At 41.7% G+C, this 19,234-nt stretch overlaps 1 protein-coding gene across 1 annotated transcript in view; it reads right to left on the bottom strand.

The window, feature by feature from the left end:
* The window catches only part of sgcg (sarcoglycan, gamma), a 661,907-nt gene that overhangs the window by 567,422 nt on the left and 75,251 nt on the right, over window positions 1–19,234 (bottom strand). The window contains exon 2 of the mRNA XM_043691949.1: window positions 11,436–11,534. The gene's annotated coding sequence lies outside the window, so the exon portion shown is untranslated. The remainder of the gene's footprint in view (window positions 1–11,435; window positions 11,535–19,234) is intronic.

The following is a 19,234-nucleotide window of genomic DNA, read 5'->3' as shown; positions in this document are numbered from 1 at the left end:
AGGATTCAGCCTTAGGTCTGTGCGACATAATTGCAGACTGTGGAACTGACTATCAACTCAAAATGAACCAACTGGCGCCACGGTGGGCGGCACGGTGGCACAGTGGTTAGCACTGCTGCCTCACAGCACCAGAGACCCAGGTCCAATTCCCGCCTCAGGCGACTGCCTGTGTGGAGTTTGCACATTCTCCCCGTGTCTGCGTGGGTTTCCTCCGGGTGCTCCGGTTTCCTCCCACAGTCCAAAGATGTGCAGGTCGTGTCAGTGGGTATTGTTCCTGAAAAATGCTGGGCGAAATTGAGGACTGCAGATGCTGGAGATTAGAGTTGAGAGCGTAGTGCTGGAAAAGCACATTGAGTCAGGCAGCATCCAAGAAGCAGGAAAATCGAAGTTTTGGGCAAAAGCCCTTCATCGGGGAGGGTATATGTGTCTGGTGGTGACATCCCACTGGAAGTGGCAGAAGTGGGGCTAATGATCCTCTGGATGTGGATGCTGGTGTGATGGTAAGTGAGGATTGGGTCAGTAATGTGGGATCCTGTCAGTAATGTTCCTTAGGATTCAGCCTTAGGTCTGTGCGACATAATTGCAGACTGTGGAACTGACTATCAACTCAAAATGAACCAACTGGCGCCACGGTGGGCAGCACGGTGGCACAGTGGTTAGCACCGCTGCCTCACAGCGCCAGAGACCCGGGTCCAATTCCCGCCTCAGGCGACTGACTGTGTGGAGTTTGCACATTCTCCCCGTGTCTGTGTGGGTTTCCTCCTGGTGCTCCGGTTTCCTCCCACAGTCCAAAGATGTGCAGGTCAGGTGAATTGGCCATGCTAAATTTCCCGTAGTGTTAGGTTAGGAGTATGGGTGGGTTGCGCTTTGGTGGGTCGGTGTGGACTTGTTGGGCCGAAGGGCCTGCTTCCACACTGTAAGTAATCTAATCTAAACTAGCTTAGAATTGATTAGCTGCTCCCAGAAACAATCACCTTTCTGTCAGTGGGTGGAGATATTCAAGAGCTTCTGAATCAACCCTGTCGGGTTAAAATGCTACCCGGAGGACACACTGCCCCTTCTCCAGGCCCAGGAGAAGTGTTTCCTGAAGATACCCTCACCCTGCAGCAATGTCTAGGTTTCTGAGGTGTCGCCAAATGAGCAGGTCAGTTAAAGTTGGCAAAGCAGATGAAGGGCTTTTGCCCGAAACGTCGATTTTGCCTGTCTTCGATGCTACCTGAATTGCTGTGCTCTTCCAGCACCACTGATCCAGAATCTGGTTTCCAGCATCTGCAGTCATTGTTTTTACCTACCTAAAGCAGATTAAAGCCAAGACTTCTTCATTGACTTATTTATAATGCTCACCCAATTCTTGGATGTTGCTGATTATGTCCATCTTTCTGCTCTCTGCTTAAAAATGAGAAAACAATGGGTCAAAACTGGCTTGCCCTCACACTTCCATTCACTGGTCATTTGAATCTGTCCTAAGCCCCCAAACTCCCAGCCTCTCACCTACATTAGGTTTCCTCTCATATAGCTTTTTGCTCAGAAATAACCAAGCACCTCTTCAAAGGAGAGCTGCAATTTCCCACTTCCTTTCACCTCTCCCCATCCTCACATCACAAAATCACAAACCAAATAGTGGAATGCAACAGCTTCCAAATGGACGACTGGAGGTGAATGCCAATTCTCAAGCTCTAACTTCACTAGTCAAGCTTTCCTTTATCGGCCAGAGTATTGAGTACGGGAGTTGGGAGGTCATGTTGCGGCTGTACAGGACATTGGTTCGGCCATTGTTGGAAGATTGCGTGCAATTCTGGTCTCCTTCCTGTTGGAAGGATGTTGTGAAACTTGAAAGGATTCAGAAAAGATTTACAAGGATGTTGTGAGGGTTGGAGGATTTGAGCTATAGGGAGAGGCTGAACAGGCTGGGGCTGTTTTCCCTGGAGCATTCCATGCTGTACATCTCTATGACTCTATGACTCTAAGTCCAATTTCCCTCTTCCATAACAGCGTAAAGCAAAACTGTACAGATAGATTAAAAGAAATGGTTTCAGAATAAAATACTCAAGAAGATCGTAAAACTGGATAAATCCTGAGAGACAATTGTTGGGGAAGTGGGGAGTAAGGGTGGAGGAGGATTACAATGGCCAGCAACAGCACAATACTAACTCCAACCCTTCTGTCATCTAGGTGAGTGCTAACCTTTTGCTGACAACCTCCAGCGTTATCCTTAAAGACAGCCATTTGGTTGTTGCGCATCTGCAAACACTGAAGAAATTAACTGAAAATGGAATGTTTATGTTTCAGTGAATCAGGGACCAAGTTTGGGAATTGAATCTCAACAACTTCTTGATTTGCATAAACAGCATAATGCCTGATGCAGAGGCATTGATGGGTGCTGGACACTCTAACTAATATGGCATATAGAATCCCGACAGCGCAAAAAAAAGCCATTTGGCCCATCAAGTCTGCACTCACCCTCCAAACAGCATCCACTCAAACACAGCCCCTGACTCTGTTCCCATAATCCTGCATTTATCATGGCTAATCCACCAAACCCACACGTCCCTGAACCCAGTGCTAGAAACAGGATGCAAATTTAGAAGGGACATGAGGTGCAGCTTTTTCAGACAAACAGTTCATATATGGAATGAATTGCCAGAGGAAATTTAGATGCAGGTACAATTACAACATTTAAAAAATATTTGGACAGGTACACGAACAGGAAAGGTAGAGGGATGTGTGCCAAATGCAGACAAGTGGGGTTAGTTTAGCTTGGGAAACTTGGTCAGCGTGGACAAATTGGACCAAATGGTCTGTTTCTGTGCTGTATGACTCTCTGACCATGGGAGGAAAACAAAGCATTAAGCAGATACCCACGGAGAATGTGAAAACTTCACATAGCCAATCACCCCAGTGTGGAATTGAACCCAGGTTCCAGGCATTATGAGGAAGCAGTGCTAACCACTGTGCCACCCTGAATACTTTAAGCCATGGACTGAACATTCACCAACCAAATGCCTCCTTGTACACTTTAGCACCCAAATGAATCTCTAGTCTTCTATATTAAACATAAATTCTTGCCAAAACATCATCAACATTTCCTGACATTTCAATACTAGAAAATGGGAAAAAACTCAGGGTCAAACCTATTTGGTCCTTACAATGTGGCCATTATGTAATGGCAGTGATCCTTCTGGCTTAACAGAACCTACAATTTGCTGACTAGGTTGGTACAAGAAGCCACTGAGGTATTATATTAAATGGTCGCAACCACCATGGGGGGTCACCACATTCTGAGGAAGGTAGAGAAATATAAGTGACAACTTGAAGCTAAAACTCGAAATAGAATGCAGATGGAGCAGGTCTGGTGAAAAGCCAAGACTTAGATTGAAGTTTAATGGGGTCCAGCAATGGACCTTGACAAGTTTAATAGGACTGGTGTAAAGCATCAGAATTTATAGCAGTCGAGACGAAAGAAACAATGCATGGCTGATCAGCAAGAACAAACCAATCAAGAGTTGCCAGTAAGTGAGTAGAAACCAATAACTGTGGTGTAGCTATCTAATTAAGACATATTGATGTGAGTTCTTTCTGAGTTCCTGAAGGCACCAGGTCACCGGTTCATTGGTCTGTCTTAAAGTTCTCAACACATTAATGTTCTATAAATTGTTTTTCATGAAGTGAAACAACTTCAGAAAATGCTCACTTTAATTCTTGGCTTCACATTGATGCATATAGTTAAAGTGGTCATATCATCAAGTTTAGCTCTGCTTTGACTTTCTGATGTCACATTATTTTCACTGTCTTAACTGAGAACTCTGCAAGAAATGTGACGAATAGTGAAGCTATAATGATTGGAATGTTGTTATGAGTTCCCTGATTGGGGCTGTTAATGCAGTCAAATCTGGGAGCCCTGGCTGACAGATATAAACAGGAGTGTCAGAGGTTCTGTTCATTCTGACAGCTGACTCTGAGGAAGCTGGACCTGTGTCAAGTGCTATGTACGTTTAAATAAAGGGTGACTTGATGACGGAAGATTGGCCCCATGGAGTTATTTCAGTGGTGCCGAGTGAAAAAAATACACTCCTGAAGAAACCCTCTTGCAAAAGTCATCTTTGAGTTGGGGTAAGTATCATGCAATTATTTGGAAAGATTGACTCATTCAATCCTGCTGTTGAAGACTAGGCCCAGTATATGGAAAAAACTGAGGGTTTTTTTCGAGCAATTTACATTGGAGCAGATGAAAAACTATCCGTAATTGTCCTGCCATTTTTAGGCTATTAGGGACACAACATTCCCTGAGGCACCAGATACTAAAACCTTTCAAGAGTTGACAGATTTATTAATGAATATTATGACCCCAGGCCTCCTCAAATTCTCAGATGCTATCTGATTTACTCAGCAGTTTGAGAACCAGGGAAATCCATGTTGGGATTTCTGACAAGATAAAGACAGAGGCCTGTGACTTTGGTTTAACTCTTAACGTGAGGCTGAGAGACCATTTGGTATGTTGGGACTAATGATATGACCATGCAAAAGCGCCTCCTATCTGAAGCTTAACTGGACTTCAACAGGCATTACAACTGGCTTTGTCATTAGAAAATGCAGCAAAAGGAGCATATGATTTATAGGGTATGCCAATGGAAGTGAATATCCTCGCCAGGCCAACAGAGCTTGAGGGACACCATTTGAGTGAAAGAAATTGCATAGCCTCACTCAGGACATACCCTGAACAGAAGGTCTCTCCATCAACCCACAGCAAAACCCCAAAATGAAGTCAAGCCTCAGCCAAACGGTTCACATTTTCTTCAGGATCCAGACTGGCAAGCCATTGTAGTTGCTGACTACATGTGGACTTGAGACAGCAAATGTCTCCCATTAGGCCTGAATTGAGTAAGAAAACTCCTAGGCCAGTATCCAGAAGATTGTATACACTGGAAAGGTCCATCTACATCTGACTTGGAACAGCTAAATTGCTCAGCAACATCCAAATCAGAATTAATCAATATAAACATTTGGTAAAATGGTCCCTTGGTTCTAATGGAGGTTGATACCAGCGTGGGTGTATCAGCGATTGCAGAACCAGTTGTTAACAAATTTGTTCCGGATTTCAACCCTTTGTGTAAGACCTCAGCCAGAGTGAGAATCTATACTGGGAACCTTTACAGGTGAAGAGTACAACATTGGTTGCACTCTCGTGTGAGAAGCAGCTGGTTCAGTTATCACCGATTGTTGTAAAAGGCTTGGGCCCAAGCCTCATGGGTGAAATTAGCTGAGCAAGATTCACCTCGATTGGATCAACATTTTTCGATTAGAAAAGGACTGCCTGAGAAAAATCCTAATTAAATATCTAAACATTTTTCAGGAGGGTCTAGGGACTACCAAAAGAACCAAGACCACCTTGCCTGTTGACCAAGAAACAATTCCACAATTCTGCAAGGCTTGCCCAGTGCCACTTGCCTTACGGGCACTGCTGACAATATCAGACTGAGAACGCAAAAAGATCCGATCATGGCACAACTATAATAGCCGTTGGTGATGGGGGAAACAAAAGGGCTTTCACAATCAGAAATGAAACCTTTCTGCATCCAGCAAGACCAGATCACAGGAGGAAGGCATTTTCTTATGTGGAGCAAGAGTGATTGTCCTGAGCAAAGGTTACAACCGGATACTGGCTGAACTCCACCAGGGCCATCCAGGGGTGTCCAAAATACAGCTGTTGGTGAGAAGGTACAGGCAGTGACCAGAATTGGATGTAGACGTAGCTGCAATGGTAGGGCAGTGCCCAGAGTGCCAACAAGGACAACAATTACTCCCAACAGCTCCCCTACAATCACAAGAATGGCCGGGTAAACCCTGGACTTAGTTATGCATTGTCTATGCGGGCCCTTTCAAGGGCTCAACGTTCTTAATCGTTGTGGGCACCCATTCAAAATGGTTGGACGTTAATTCGTCCAATACGGGGATGATGATAGAAAAGCTGCAAGCATCCTTCGCAATATACAGGCTTCTGAAAGTGTTGGTGACAGCCAACAGGCCATCATTTACCAGCAGGGAATTCCAGTATTTCCTAAAGTCAAATGGTATACCGCAGAAAAGGACAGCTCCACACCATCCATCATCCAATCGTCTGGTGGAAACAGCAGTCCAAACTTTAACAGCAAGCTTAAAGAAACAGCCTACAGCTTCACTCCCATTTCCATTTGCTTATCAGACCACTCCTCATGCAACTATAGGGGCAGCTCCAGCAGAGTTGCTAATGGGGAGAAAACTCCACATCTGGTTAAATCTGGTTTCCCTGGACCTGAGGTGGAGGGTGAAATGGCATCAGAAATGCCAATAAGAGACTTTTAAGTGAGAGAGACAGTTTCCTTCTGGGAATGAAATTTGGTGCCGTCACGGAGGGAATGTCCCTGCATGGATAAGAGGCATGGTTGACATGAGGTAACTTCCTGTGAAGTACAAAGTTCCGGTAGATGAGGCCGTCCTGAACAAGCACGCGGATCACATGAAAGCTGCAAACTTGAACGGGGCAGGACCAGAACCACACCAGCCTCTCAGAACATCCAGCAAGACTGTTAGAACCCGTATGTTCTCCCTCTCCGTCTAGCGTCGAAGAAACCTCAGAGTCTGGGATGGACACACCAGATGTCGCAGTCTCAACTGCCTTTATTGCCTGAAGAAGAGAACAAATTTCTTCCGAGATGCTCTGGAGGCAGGAAATGGGCTATGGTCCCGTACATGCCGCCCATATCTGAGGCTGAGTCAGAGGAACTGGACCTGGAGAGAAAATGCCTCAGGAGAGGCTACAGGAAAATGAACAGGCCTACATTCCCAGACTGACAGGGGGAGGGATGTAGTGATGGTAAGGAGGTCAGCCAGGTGGACCTCACAGAATATGAGTTCCCTGATTGGGGCTGTCAACCTGGCACAATCAGGGAAACCTGGCTGACAGATAGAAACAGGAGTGTCAGAGGTTCTGTTCATTCTGAGAGCTGGCTCTGACGAAACTGGACCAATGTTAATTATATTCACAGATAAAGAGTGAATTAGTGACAGGATACCAGTCCATGTGGAGTCATTTCATTGGCCATACCTTATCAATCAGAAACAGTACAAATCCAACCTTTGTCAACTGGCTTGAGAATAAGCCTGGAATAAGCACAGTGTAAAAAGAACATCTGCTGTCTGTGTCAAAAGGATTCTTTAAATTTATCAGTGTAAACATCTTTTGGAGAGATTTGTGTGAAATATGTAATGTGGTGGTAACATAATCCTCTGTTTTGAAAGTGATTTCTTGATTCAGATACTGCAGGTGATCAATATCCACCTCAACAAAGCTTTCAAGGAAGTTAGAAACACCATCCCAGGTTGGTGAAATTGCCAGGCGAGCTGATGTAGCAATGCTGCAGAATGGAACAGCTTGAAGACCCAAGAACAATTCCCATCAAAATGCGTTCTCAGACTCTACTTGGATTGGCAGGACAGAGCCAAACAGAAATCAAATGTTTTCCTCCAAGGAAGAAAACCTGCTCCCCAAAGCCTGCAGGAAAATCCCCAACGATGAACCACTGAATGTGTCTCACCACTGAATGATCCTGTATGTTTCCAGCAGCCGGTGCATTGAGAAACTGGCTGGCAAATTTGAGACAACAACTTTTCACATTCATTTCTCCATTACATGAAGAAGGGGGAGGTAGGACTAAAAATAAATGGGATAGGGCAATTTTTTAAAAAGAAGTCCACATTAATGCTGTACTGGCAGGTCCAATTTCCTAATTTTTATTTTAAATTTTAGCAAGTTTTGCGAAGATTTATAGCTCAGGTTGAGGTTCTGGATGTAGGTTTGCTCACTGAGCTGGAAGGTTTATTTCCAGATGTTTTGTCACCCTACTAAGTAACATCTTCAGTGGGCTTCCAGGCGAAGCGCTGCTGCTAATTCCTACTTCCAATTTATATGTTTGGGTTTCTTTGGGTTGGTGATGTCATTTCCTGTGGTGATGTCATTTCCTGTTCTTTATCTCAGGTGGTGGTAGATGGGGTCTAACTCGATGTGTTTGTCGATAGAGTTCTGGTTGGAATGCCATGCTTCTAGGATTTCTTGTGCATGCCTCTGTTTGGCTTGTCCTAGGATGGATGTGTTATCCCAGTCGAAGTGGTGTCCTTCCTTATCTGTATGTAAGGATACTAGTGAGAGAGGGTTGTGTCATTTTGTGGCTAGTTGATGTTCATGTATCCGGCTGGCTAATTTTAAGTTTCATCCAGTAAGGAATGTAAATGGAATCCTCAGCCTGCTATTGTCCCACTTGTACTTTCTGGAAATGTGGATAATTTTAAAGTTCATTAACTTTGTTCATTTAGGCAAGCTGTTATTAGGGTAAGTTTGAATTGCAGCTAAATGACAAAGCAAAATATTTAGCATCCTTGTTCAAGATTCAAAAGTCAGAAAGTCAATTAATCACATATGTTAATGAGTTTTATTTTGGCAAAGGTTTATTAAAGAATTTTACATGGTTTTCAGAGGCCATAAACCAGCATGTAACTATACTTTACTCAGAGTTTAACTGCACAGTAACTACATTTTAACTGTGTGATTACACAGTTGAAACAATATTATTAACATGCTAAACAGCAATGGCTAGATGAGTTTATACATTTGACCTGGTTGAGCTCCTCACTGACTTATTAGCCATGTGAGTGAAGATGATGCTGTCCCATAAAATCCAGCCCCATAAATCTTAGTCCTAGACTGCCCAGCCACAGGAAACAGTTTTGCTGTATCTAGCTCCCTGAATACCTTGTTGTTCTTGACATTTACTGATAGTTTCCTATTTCTTCGACCCTGTACAGTAGATCAACACTTCACAGAAGGAGGTACATTCTGCTTTTGCCAAAAAGGAAAGAAGCCAGTGAAGTATGTCCACATGATGATGGTGAATGGGAATACGCCTGTAGTTTGTTGCAGAAACTGTGTACAATGTGATTTAAATGAATCTCACCTTGCTTTTCTTTGCTTGAAAATGATTCAAATGAGCAGAGAATTCAAATTGGGTGACACTGAATTGAAAGCAGTTGACTGTGTTTAAGGTTTGACCAAGAGTTAAACTCATCTCAATTCTGAGCTTCTGTTCATTCAACAACAACTCCATTGCATACAGGAAGACTGTTATCCTTGAATGAGCTGAAATAGCTTAGGCTGAAGTTGAAAGAAAGCTGGGTTATGTCAGTAAACTTAATGTTCACATGCCATGAATACTCCAGTTCCTCCTGTAATTTTAATGGAAGTTCAGCAAAGCCCCTGATAGGTCTGTTAGTAGATTTCTGATAATCTACCAACGAAGTTGCATTAACCATTCAAGAGAACCCGTGACAAAATTCTATAAGATCATGCTGAACATCAAAAGCGAACAAAATGCTGAATCAAACAGCCTAAGGGTTTGCATTACCAGGTTCCATTCTGAGAAATAACTGATGGAGCTTGGGTTTTGCAGGTTGAAAGCAAGTGTGTGAGATGTGATCTTATATAAGTATACCGACAAATCTAAAAGCTGGAAAAGATCATGCGAATATAACCTTGCAGACTCCAAGAGTAAAGCAAGAGGAGCTCAAAGTAGTGAATTCACATGATGAGGTCAATCATAGAAAAAAATAAATTAACATACAGATAGACTTCAGTATAGACTGGGTAGCAGAGGCATGCGCCACTGAATCATGTAATGATCCATTTAAGAAAAAGTAAATTGGGTGCTGTAGTGGCTGAATGGCTTTCATCCATAAATGGCTTTGTGATCTTTTCAAAACTCAGTGAAGACCATATTTAGCAAAATTTTGGTTAAACTTTAAGTGAATTACTGAACAGAAAGCTGGCACACAGGTACAGCAGGTAATCAGGAAGGTGAATAAAGTGCTGGCCCTTATTTCAAGGAGACTATAATTTCAATTGAAGTATAAGGATAGGGAAATCTTACCGCAAGTATATAAGGTTCCGGTGAGACCACATCTGTAGTACCGTGAGCAGTTTTGGCCCCCTTATCTAAGAAAATGTATTGTTCCATTGGAGACAGTTCAGAAGGTTCACTTGGATGTTTCCTGATATGGAGGAATTGTCTTGTGAGCAAAAGCTAAACAGGTTGAATTTTACTCTCTGGGGTTCAGGAGAATAAGAGGTGATCTGATTGAAACATACAGGATTCTGAAGAGGTTTGAGAGGGTCAATGCTGAGAGGATGTTTCTCCTCATGGGAGAACCTAGGACCCGAAGGCACAGTCTCAGAATTAAGGGGAACTAATTTAAGACTGAGATGAGGAGAAATGTCTTCTCTCAGAGGGTTGTGAGTCTTTGGCACAAGAGCTGTGAGGCAGAGTCTTTGTGTATCTTAAAGGCTATGATAGATAGATTCTTGATCAATAGGGGAATCCAGGTTTATGGGGAAAGGGCAGGAATTTGGATATGAGTCAAGATCCTATGAATGGTGGAGCAGGATCAAGGGGCTAAATGGCCCACTGCTATTCCTATCTCTTATGGTCTTGATTGTAATTATCAGTACATTCAGAGAATCCTGGAGAAGGATTATCCTTCTCAAATTCAGGGGACTGTACCACTGCTATCAATTGTCAATGTTCTGGGCCTGAATTCCCATCAGGGCTAAAAGGTGACCCTACGTGACATCCTGCCATTGGCTGACTAAAGAGGCTGACCCCTCTTCCAAATTCTGCCAGCCCAGTCTAATTAGGGCTCACTAGGGCTTGTCACTGCTTGCAGTGCTATAACTGAGACTGCATCTGGAGAGGAAGAGAATGCCAGGATGGTGCAGCACCCTGAAAGAAAGGTACGTCTAGCTGAGGGGAGTGTTGGTGGGGCACTGGCAGTACCGTTCCTGTGGGTGACCCTTCAATTTTTACATGGAGCACTGTGAAGGAGTGACCACCCCCACACCATGAACCAACTTGGAGACAGCCAGTATTTACCTAATAATCTTTACATGTGGTCCTCTGATGCAATGAGACCTCCCAATGCAAATAAAATACCAGCGGGCTGTTGGAGTAGCCTTTACTTGGCAATTTAAATGACTGAATTAGCCCCTGGTGAGTAGTTAAACTAATAATATGGCATGGCAACGGTGGGCATACCAACCAGTGTTTTCCCCAACCATGTTGCCAGCCCTTCTACTTTCCATTAATCACCAATGGGCTTGAGGTGGCATGGGTTAAAGGCAAATCAATCTTCCTTAGTGTTTCTCAATGCACAGCTTTGAGAGGAAGGCAACACACATAAACAATGTAAAAATAAAACAACTTTTCCTTGGGATGAATTTTTTTACCTCATTCCCCTTTCTGAGTAAAATTGAATTAAATAATAGATCACCACTGGAAAGCTGACAGCCAAACATCAGGGACACTACAAAGACATCTCATTTTTTGAAAGTGTGAGAAGAAGCTGAGACTACTCACCTTCTTTGATCTTCTTCAAAATGAGTCTATCAACGTGGTGGGCATTTTCTACCTTCTTCTTAATCAGCAGAAAGATTAAACGTCCTCAGTATTCCAATCCTACGTAAATGAATAACTTGTTTAAAATACTAACATTTTGCAGCAAAGACATAAAGAGCGCAAACATAAAACCATAGAACCATTGAAATGATACACCACAGAAGGGGCTAATCAGCCTACCTTCTCCATGCAGACCCAAACACCACCAGATGCCCTTTCTAATCCCATCTTCCTGCACTCAGCCCACAACCCTGCAGCTCAAAGCACTCATGGTGCAGATCCACGTTCTTTTTAAAGGAGATTAGGGTCTCTGTCTTCACCACCAACTCAGGCAGTGAATTCCAGACACCCACCACCCTCTGCATAAAAAGGATATTCCTCACATCCTCTCCAATCCTTCTGCAACTTCACTTAAATCTATGCCCTTGGTTTTTGAACTCTCAGACAAGGTAAACTGGTTCCCTACCTCTCTCCTTCATAATTTTGTATACCTCAATCATGTCACTCCCTCAGCCTTCTCTGTTCCAAGGAAAACAACTCCAATCTCTTCTTGGAGCTGCAATTCTCCAGCTCTGGAAACATGCTAGTAAAATCTCTCTGCTGTCTCGCAAAAGCAATTACATCCTACCTGCGCACAATAATCCAGTTATGGCCCCACCAGTGCCATATACAGTTTCATCATCATATCCCTACTCATGTATTCTATACCTCTGCCAATAAAGGACAACATTCCATATGCCTCCTTTACAACCTTATCTACCGTGTACTGCTACATTTTGTGACCTGTACACTTGTATGCCAAGATCTACCATCTGCCCAACTACTTCTGTCCAACATTGCCAAAGACAAGCCCAACATTTTTTTTTAACAATGATTCCTCTCTAATTCTCAGAACAATTCAAGGGAAAAAAATGCCCGTTAAAATGGGTTTATCCTCTGAGTGGGATTTAAAATGAAAATCTGAAGCAGGTTCCAACTCAAAAAATAACTCAGCATTCTCTTTCAGATACTGACTAATCTGATGTACATCTCAGTTTGTTTTTTACTTCAAAAGGAATGTTGGAATAGTTGAGTGTATCCAGTCACTGTTGGATAATTTAATGTTTCTCCTATGCCAAAGCCATTAATTCAGAATGTCAGATCAGCTCCAAAGGGAGCTCAACCCAAGGGATACACTTCAATGTTAAATCTACCCTGCGCTCAGTTACAATTGATTTCCAGTCATTACTTCTTAACTCAGCTTAAAATAACAATAAGGAGAAATCATCTTTCACACATTAGTACTTTCCATTTGAAGAAAACAAATACATAAAAATACAAACAGCTGGGATCAGATTTTCCAAGATTTGGAAATTTAGAACCATGTGTGGACTAGTCTTCAAAACTGAGGTCCGATGATCATCTCAGGATCCAGTGCCTTCCTGAAAGAGTTTGGGAATTGTAGCTGCTGCCAATTACCAGCACCTTAAGGAACATGCTAAGGGTCCTCTGCATGGTTGTCAGGTTTACCACATGGCCCAGGTAAATGCCTTACATCTTTTTTTTTGAGCCAGTTAGTTTCAGTATGAGCACCACTCCTGCCAGCCTTGTTTACGATCAATTTTCATCATGGTCAACCTCAAGAAGCTGCCCATTCTAACCGGCCAGGCATCAGCATCTCCCCAACATGGCAGCTGCCTGCCTCTGTGAGAATGGCACAACTTGAGTGAAGACTCGGAACTGATCCATCAGTTTCCTATGTTGAATATCCACTCCCTGATTTCAGACTGAATATAGTGTTAGCTATAACTTAATGATTGTAATCCAATTTGATACAAGAGTGAGAAGAAAGATATCAAATTATCAAGCAATAACAAGCTTTATCCCAATCATGTTTTGCTACCATTTTGTTTGGAAACTGTATCTCAACTATGAACAGCTTGGGTGGGAGCATTTGTTATTGCCACACTGAATAACTATTTACTGATCTCCAATTTGAACAATCAAAATTATGATGAAGAAAGAGGAGATTACATAACAAACCTGCAGAATACGTTCTTGATTCATGTCACCTGAACTTTATATTTAGAAAAGGCAAACATCAATGAAAGTTCAATTAAGGTTGACCAACATGTTTGGCTTAAGACAAAGCTGCTTCAAATTAATCAAGGTCTATTTTGTGAAACAGGAAGACATTCCACAAGGTGATAATGTGTAAATACAAAGAGTGAATAAGACATTTTTGCAAAGCTGAAGTGTTAATAATTTATTTCATTTTAAAAATAAAATGAAATTAAACTAATTAAGTAGTATAGATGTTGGGAAGAGCACTTAACAAAGCAGCACAATCAGAAATACTGACATAGAGAAATACCGGCTGTGAGCGTAATACAATCTTAACAGACTCCCTGATACTTTCCATTCCTGAAATCACTTTGTTTCCAGACACATAACAGGTTCTTATAATGTTCCTCTGCTTTTTGTAATGGAATCATTAATCTTTCAATTTAAGTAATTTAATGTTTCCCTTAAAATAGAGGACACTGAATGTCATAAGAACATGTTAAATGTTTGTAAGTTAATATTGTCAACAGTGATTTCTTCTTTAGTCTTCTAATTAATGCCTTTTTTGTGCTTTTCTATTTCAATCTCTCCTACCTGAATCAAATTGGTCTTATTTATTCTACTGAGTTACCTACTCTTCTAAATATGCTGTATTAATAGTGTTTCTCAGGGACTGTTCTTTACAGAATTCATACACTTTTCATCCAGAAGGGGGTGGCCCAAGTATGAAACTGACCTAATGTCATTAATTTGAGGCCTGAGCCATTTAACTCCCGGGCCCCATTCATGTCTCACGGGATAGGTGTCTCTCTGAAAGAGATGCGAACATATAGCTGGTCAGCATATGAAAGTTAAAGATTAGGCTATAGAGTCTGACCTGACAAATATCTGTAAAAATTCACTTTACGAAATTTCAATTGACCAAGTCTCAGCAGTTCTTGGGGGCTAGATTTCATTTTCTACAACCTTTCCTGATGCCTCAATGACACAGCCTAGCTTTAAGGTTCTGTTCTTTTATCCTGGAATCGTCACCGGAGGAAATACTTCCTGTTTATCTACCCGATCAAACTTCTGAATCATTTTCTACATCATAATATCTCCCCTTCATCTTTGATACCCAAGGGAATACATGTCTAGGACAAGTTTAGACGTGGACCGGACATTTAATGGAGTGGGTGGGGACACAGCAATCTTCCTGCTTCTGCCACAAGTAAGTCTAGTCTTTCCATTCTGCTTGCAATTTGTGCCCTTAAAAGGGGAATTAATGTCCAGTAAGGGCCTCAGCCTTCTATGGCTGGTATGCATTGGAAAGCAAGCAGGACACTCACCACATAATTTTGCTTGACCCATTGGGAAAGACAATGTAAGCAAAAGCAGTAAAACTTTGAAATGAACATATTGGAAAATACACTTCCATTTTGAAGTGTATGATTTGACCAATATATCTCATTTAACAGTTTTACTGGTTTTGACTCCTGGAAGGCACTAAGGTGGGGATACTCAGTATTACTTCAAATGACTCAGAATCATGAAGGAGAGGGCCCACTGAGATCCTCTCCCACCCTCACCCCTCTGTGGTCAAAGCCCCTCAGTGACCTTTGGTCTCTCCCTGGGTGTCGGGCTGACAGTTAGCACTGCTCCTGATAGCACTGTCTACAATGGACAGCTGCCAGTTTCCAAATGACCAGCTGCTCTCAGGAGGTGCAATTTCTTTCCCTTGGGTTCGTTATCATGGAGAAGACCCACTGTTGGCTACATGAGTGCCTGAAAGGCACTTAATTTGGTGAGTCTTCATCAAAGGAGGCAAAGCAGAAGTCTCACCAACACTTCAGACAGTGGACGAGACCTTCATTGTCTGCATTAAAAACAGTATTCCTAGTTAATATAACTTGCCCTCATAATTTAATCCTTTCTGGTAAATCTGTGCAGTGCTCAATCCATGTCATTAAATTCCTTCTGAATTGCACTGTGCTGTGTGCACTTTACTGTAAAATTGATTAAACTGGTGCTTAATTCAACAGTAGCTCAACTTCCATCATTTTTCAAAATGATGGTCAAGGCCATCATTTTATTATTCTATCAGCCTTTTCAATGATTTCTTTTCTAATTGCCTACTAATTTTCAGTAATTTCTGTATATGGACCCTCAAATTTCACTGTGGTACCACAATTCCTAGCTTCTTAAAGAAAAAAACAAATGTCTGATCTTTCCAGTTCCAGTTCCAAGTTGGGTAGCTGCTTACTTTTGTAATGATGCTGCCCCTTTAACAAGGTTATGTAGTCCTTGGTTTTTTTCAAGGGAGGTTGTGAAGTCAGTGGTGCTGAAATGGCTAACAGACACTGTCTCAGTCAACAATCAGAGGAGGCCTTTAGATTTTTTCAACATAGTTGTACTATGAAAGAGGAGTGGCCAGTTCTCCCAGTTCAGCTTTTTTCTAATTTGATCTGTTTTAGCAAGCAGTCAAAAACTGCTGGGGACCTAGAAAAGCAGCTACAGTGAACAAGATTCCATGCTTCAACCGAGGTTTTGCCTGAACTTTCTCTCTGAAATCTCTCATGCTCGTAAGAACCTGTGTTTGAATATACCTTTTGCCAAGGGAAGTGCTTTTGGGTCTTGTAGAAATTGGAACAGCTCCTTAGTTAAGTTGCAGTAGATTGGTTGGATTGTTAAATAAGTTATTCTAAATTCTGTTTTCTTTGTGCTTCACCCGTAGTGGTTAAATAAATTCTGTTTTGTTCAAATCTGTGTGGTTTGACCAGCTGCATCACTTCTGAAATATCCATTCTACATCAGCTGAAAAAAAATGTTTGGGTCTGGGTTACCTTCTTTAAACATTTTGAGGGGGTCTGGCCTGGTCCATAGCAGATTGGGGGGTCTGACCAGGTCCACAACACTTTCTATTTGAATTCCATCTGCCTTGGTTATGCCTGTTTAGTGTCGGATGGGTGAGGAGCAGAATAATTTTGGGAAGGCTGAAACAGACACTTGAAGCCAGCTGGCTATTACACTCTTCAATCTGAAAGGGATGGATGATAGAGGTATTGATGGAGGTAAGTTATCTTATACTGATATAGGCAGGCCATCTTTGTGATGTACAGAATGTGGAGGGCCAATAATTCAAGAGTCAAAAAAGTTACTGCAATCTCCTGGAGCAAGAGACAGTTCACTATGAAGGGTGATGAAGTTTGTAATAGGGTAAGAACAATGGCTTATGATCCCAATGTTTAGGTGCAGTAAATTATGGCTTATCATAGACTATATTTTAAACACCCAATTTGATAGGACAAAGGAATAGTGGGGTTGAATTGGGGGTGAAGTGTAAATCAGGTTTCAACATATATATGCAACATATATATTCAACATATATATGCAATCTGACTACTGTCACCAGATGCATTAAAAGCCAGTTTTAAAATGAGGAACAGGCAAAGGAAGTGTCTTTGAGACATTTCTGAGGTGATGTTAGAAGAAAAATCATTGTTTCTGCTAATGTGATCCCGGCACAAACTAAAGATTGTACTTGATTCCTCAATTAGTCAGTTCCACAATGGGTAGTCCACAAGAAAACTGGATTACTTTTTCAAATCTGCACCACTGTTCCTTCTACAAGCATCACAGCAGACACCACAGCTTAAGCAATGATTAATTTTTGTGTAAAGAGGTCTTCGCAGCATTGCAATGAGTCAATGTCTTATTTGTTAGCTGCCTCTGATATTGTATCCTTATATATGCTTATCTAGCAAATAAAATTTTCAGTTTGCTTGGGGTGAGCCATAACTTGCAAATTAACAGAGAGAAAAAAAATTACCATTACCAGGTTGCAGGAAGTAAGCAATGCAGCTATGACTGCAGCAACTCTGTCCTTGGCCACAAGTGACATCCGTCATGATCAAAGCTAATAAATTGTGTTGTGGCACTGCAAGCATTGCCTCACATAATGCTATGAGTAGAAGAGCAACTAGCTGTCAGACAATATTGAGTCCCTTCCCAGAAAAATAGAAAGTGGTTAAACTATAGCAAGTGACTAATAACTGTCTCAATTTGTCAGTTTCCAGAACATTATGAATTCTGTGGCAGAGTGATGTGAAAATGCCAGCATCTGTGTACAATCTGATAGGAGTGGCAGCCTTGCCTCAGTTGGTGGCAATCTTGCCTCTGAATCCAAATACTGTGGTACTTGCACACAAGAAACACAGGACTACTATTCCAGAGCAGTGCTGGGAGAGTGCTGCACTATTGAAGAAGCTATCTTTCAGATGAGATGTTAAATTGAGGCTCCTTCTGAACTCTCAACTTGGTGCAACCAATCCTAGAACATTATGATGTGCTGGATACTTATTTGCAATATCCTGGATAATATAGACCCGTCAATCAACATTACAAAACAGATTTATCTACAATTGCTGTTAGTAGGAGTTTGCCTTGCATGTATACATTGATTGCTCCACTTCTTACAGTGACTATACTTTAAATCTGCTTCATTGGCTGGAAGGAATTTTTGGATAACCTGTAGCTGTTAACAGTGCTAAATAAAGCCAAGCCTGTTTGTTGAAAGCCTTGCGATTTAATCTTCTGGAAAAATATATAAAAGTCTTCCTGAAATTAGTTATATTACACTTGTGATGATATCAAAATTGGTGCTGTAGTGGACTGTGAAGGAAGCTATTTAAGAGTACAATGGGAACTTGATCAGATAGATCAATTGACCAATGAAGTTTAATTTAGATAAATATGAGGTGTTATATTTTGGTAAGGTCAACCAGGGCAGGACTTTATATTTAATGGTAGGACCCTAGGGGCTTTTGTTAGACAGATGGACCTGGGGATGTAGGTTCATAGTTCCTCGAAAGTGGCATGACAAGTAGACAGGGTAGTGAGAAGGATTCGTCATGCCTGCCTTCATCAGTCAGAGCATTACATAAAGGAGTTGGGAAGTCATGCTGCAGCAATAGAAGACATTGGTGAGACCACTTTTAGAATACGGCGTACAATTCTGGTCACCCTGCTATAGGAAGCACGTGGTTAAAGCAGAAAGGGTACAGAAAAAATTTACAAGGGTGTTGCCATGACTTATAAGGATATACTGAATAGGCTGGGGCGTTTTTTTAATTATCTGGAGCATTAGAGGCTGAGGGGTGACTTTGTAAAGGTTGATAAATCATGAGGGACATAATGGAGGTGAGTAGTCATGGTCTTTTTCCAAGGCAGGGGAGGTCAAAACTAGAGAGCATACATTTAAGATAAGATGGGAAACATTCAGAAGGGACCTTTGCACACAGAGGGTGTGTGTATAAAATGACCTGGCAGAGGAAGTGGTAGAGGTGATTACAACATTTAAAAGACACTTGGACAGATACATAAATAGGAAACGTTAAGAGGGATATGGACCAAAGCTAGGCAAATGGAACTAGTGCAATTTATGATATCTGGTCAGCATGGATGCCTTGGACTGAAGAGGTTGTTTTTGTACTGAATGACTTTGCGACTCTGCAATTTAATAACTAGCATATTCTTTGGACTGTAAAAGAATTATTAAAACAGAAGAGGTTGTTTTGCTTGCACTTTTTAAAAAAATAAACTTTTGATGCAAACAATATAATCAAAAGCTGAAAACATTTTTAAAGTTTCTTTTTTCAATCTTTTCTTTGCCCTTAGTGGTAATTTGCAAAATGCACAAGGTCCTCCCACTCTCCCACTTCCAGCCTCGTAACAGGTGT

The sequence above is a fragment of the Chiloscyllium plagiosum genome, chromosome 6, assembly GCF_004010195.1.
Source record: "Chiloscyllium plagiosum isolate BGI_BamShark_2017 chromosome 6, ASM401019v2, whole genome shotgun sequence".
Taxonomy (NCBI): Eukaryota; Metazoa; Chordata; class Chondrichthyes; order Orectolobiformes; family Hemiscylliidae; genus Chiloscyllium; species Chiloscyllium plagiosum.
Note: the sequence above shows the minus strand (reverse complement) of the source record. Positions and strands in the feature narration are given on the sequence as shown.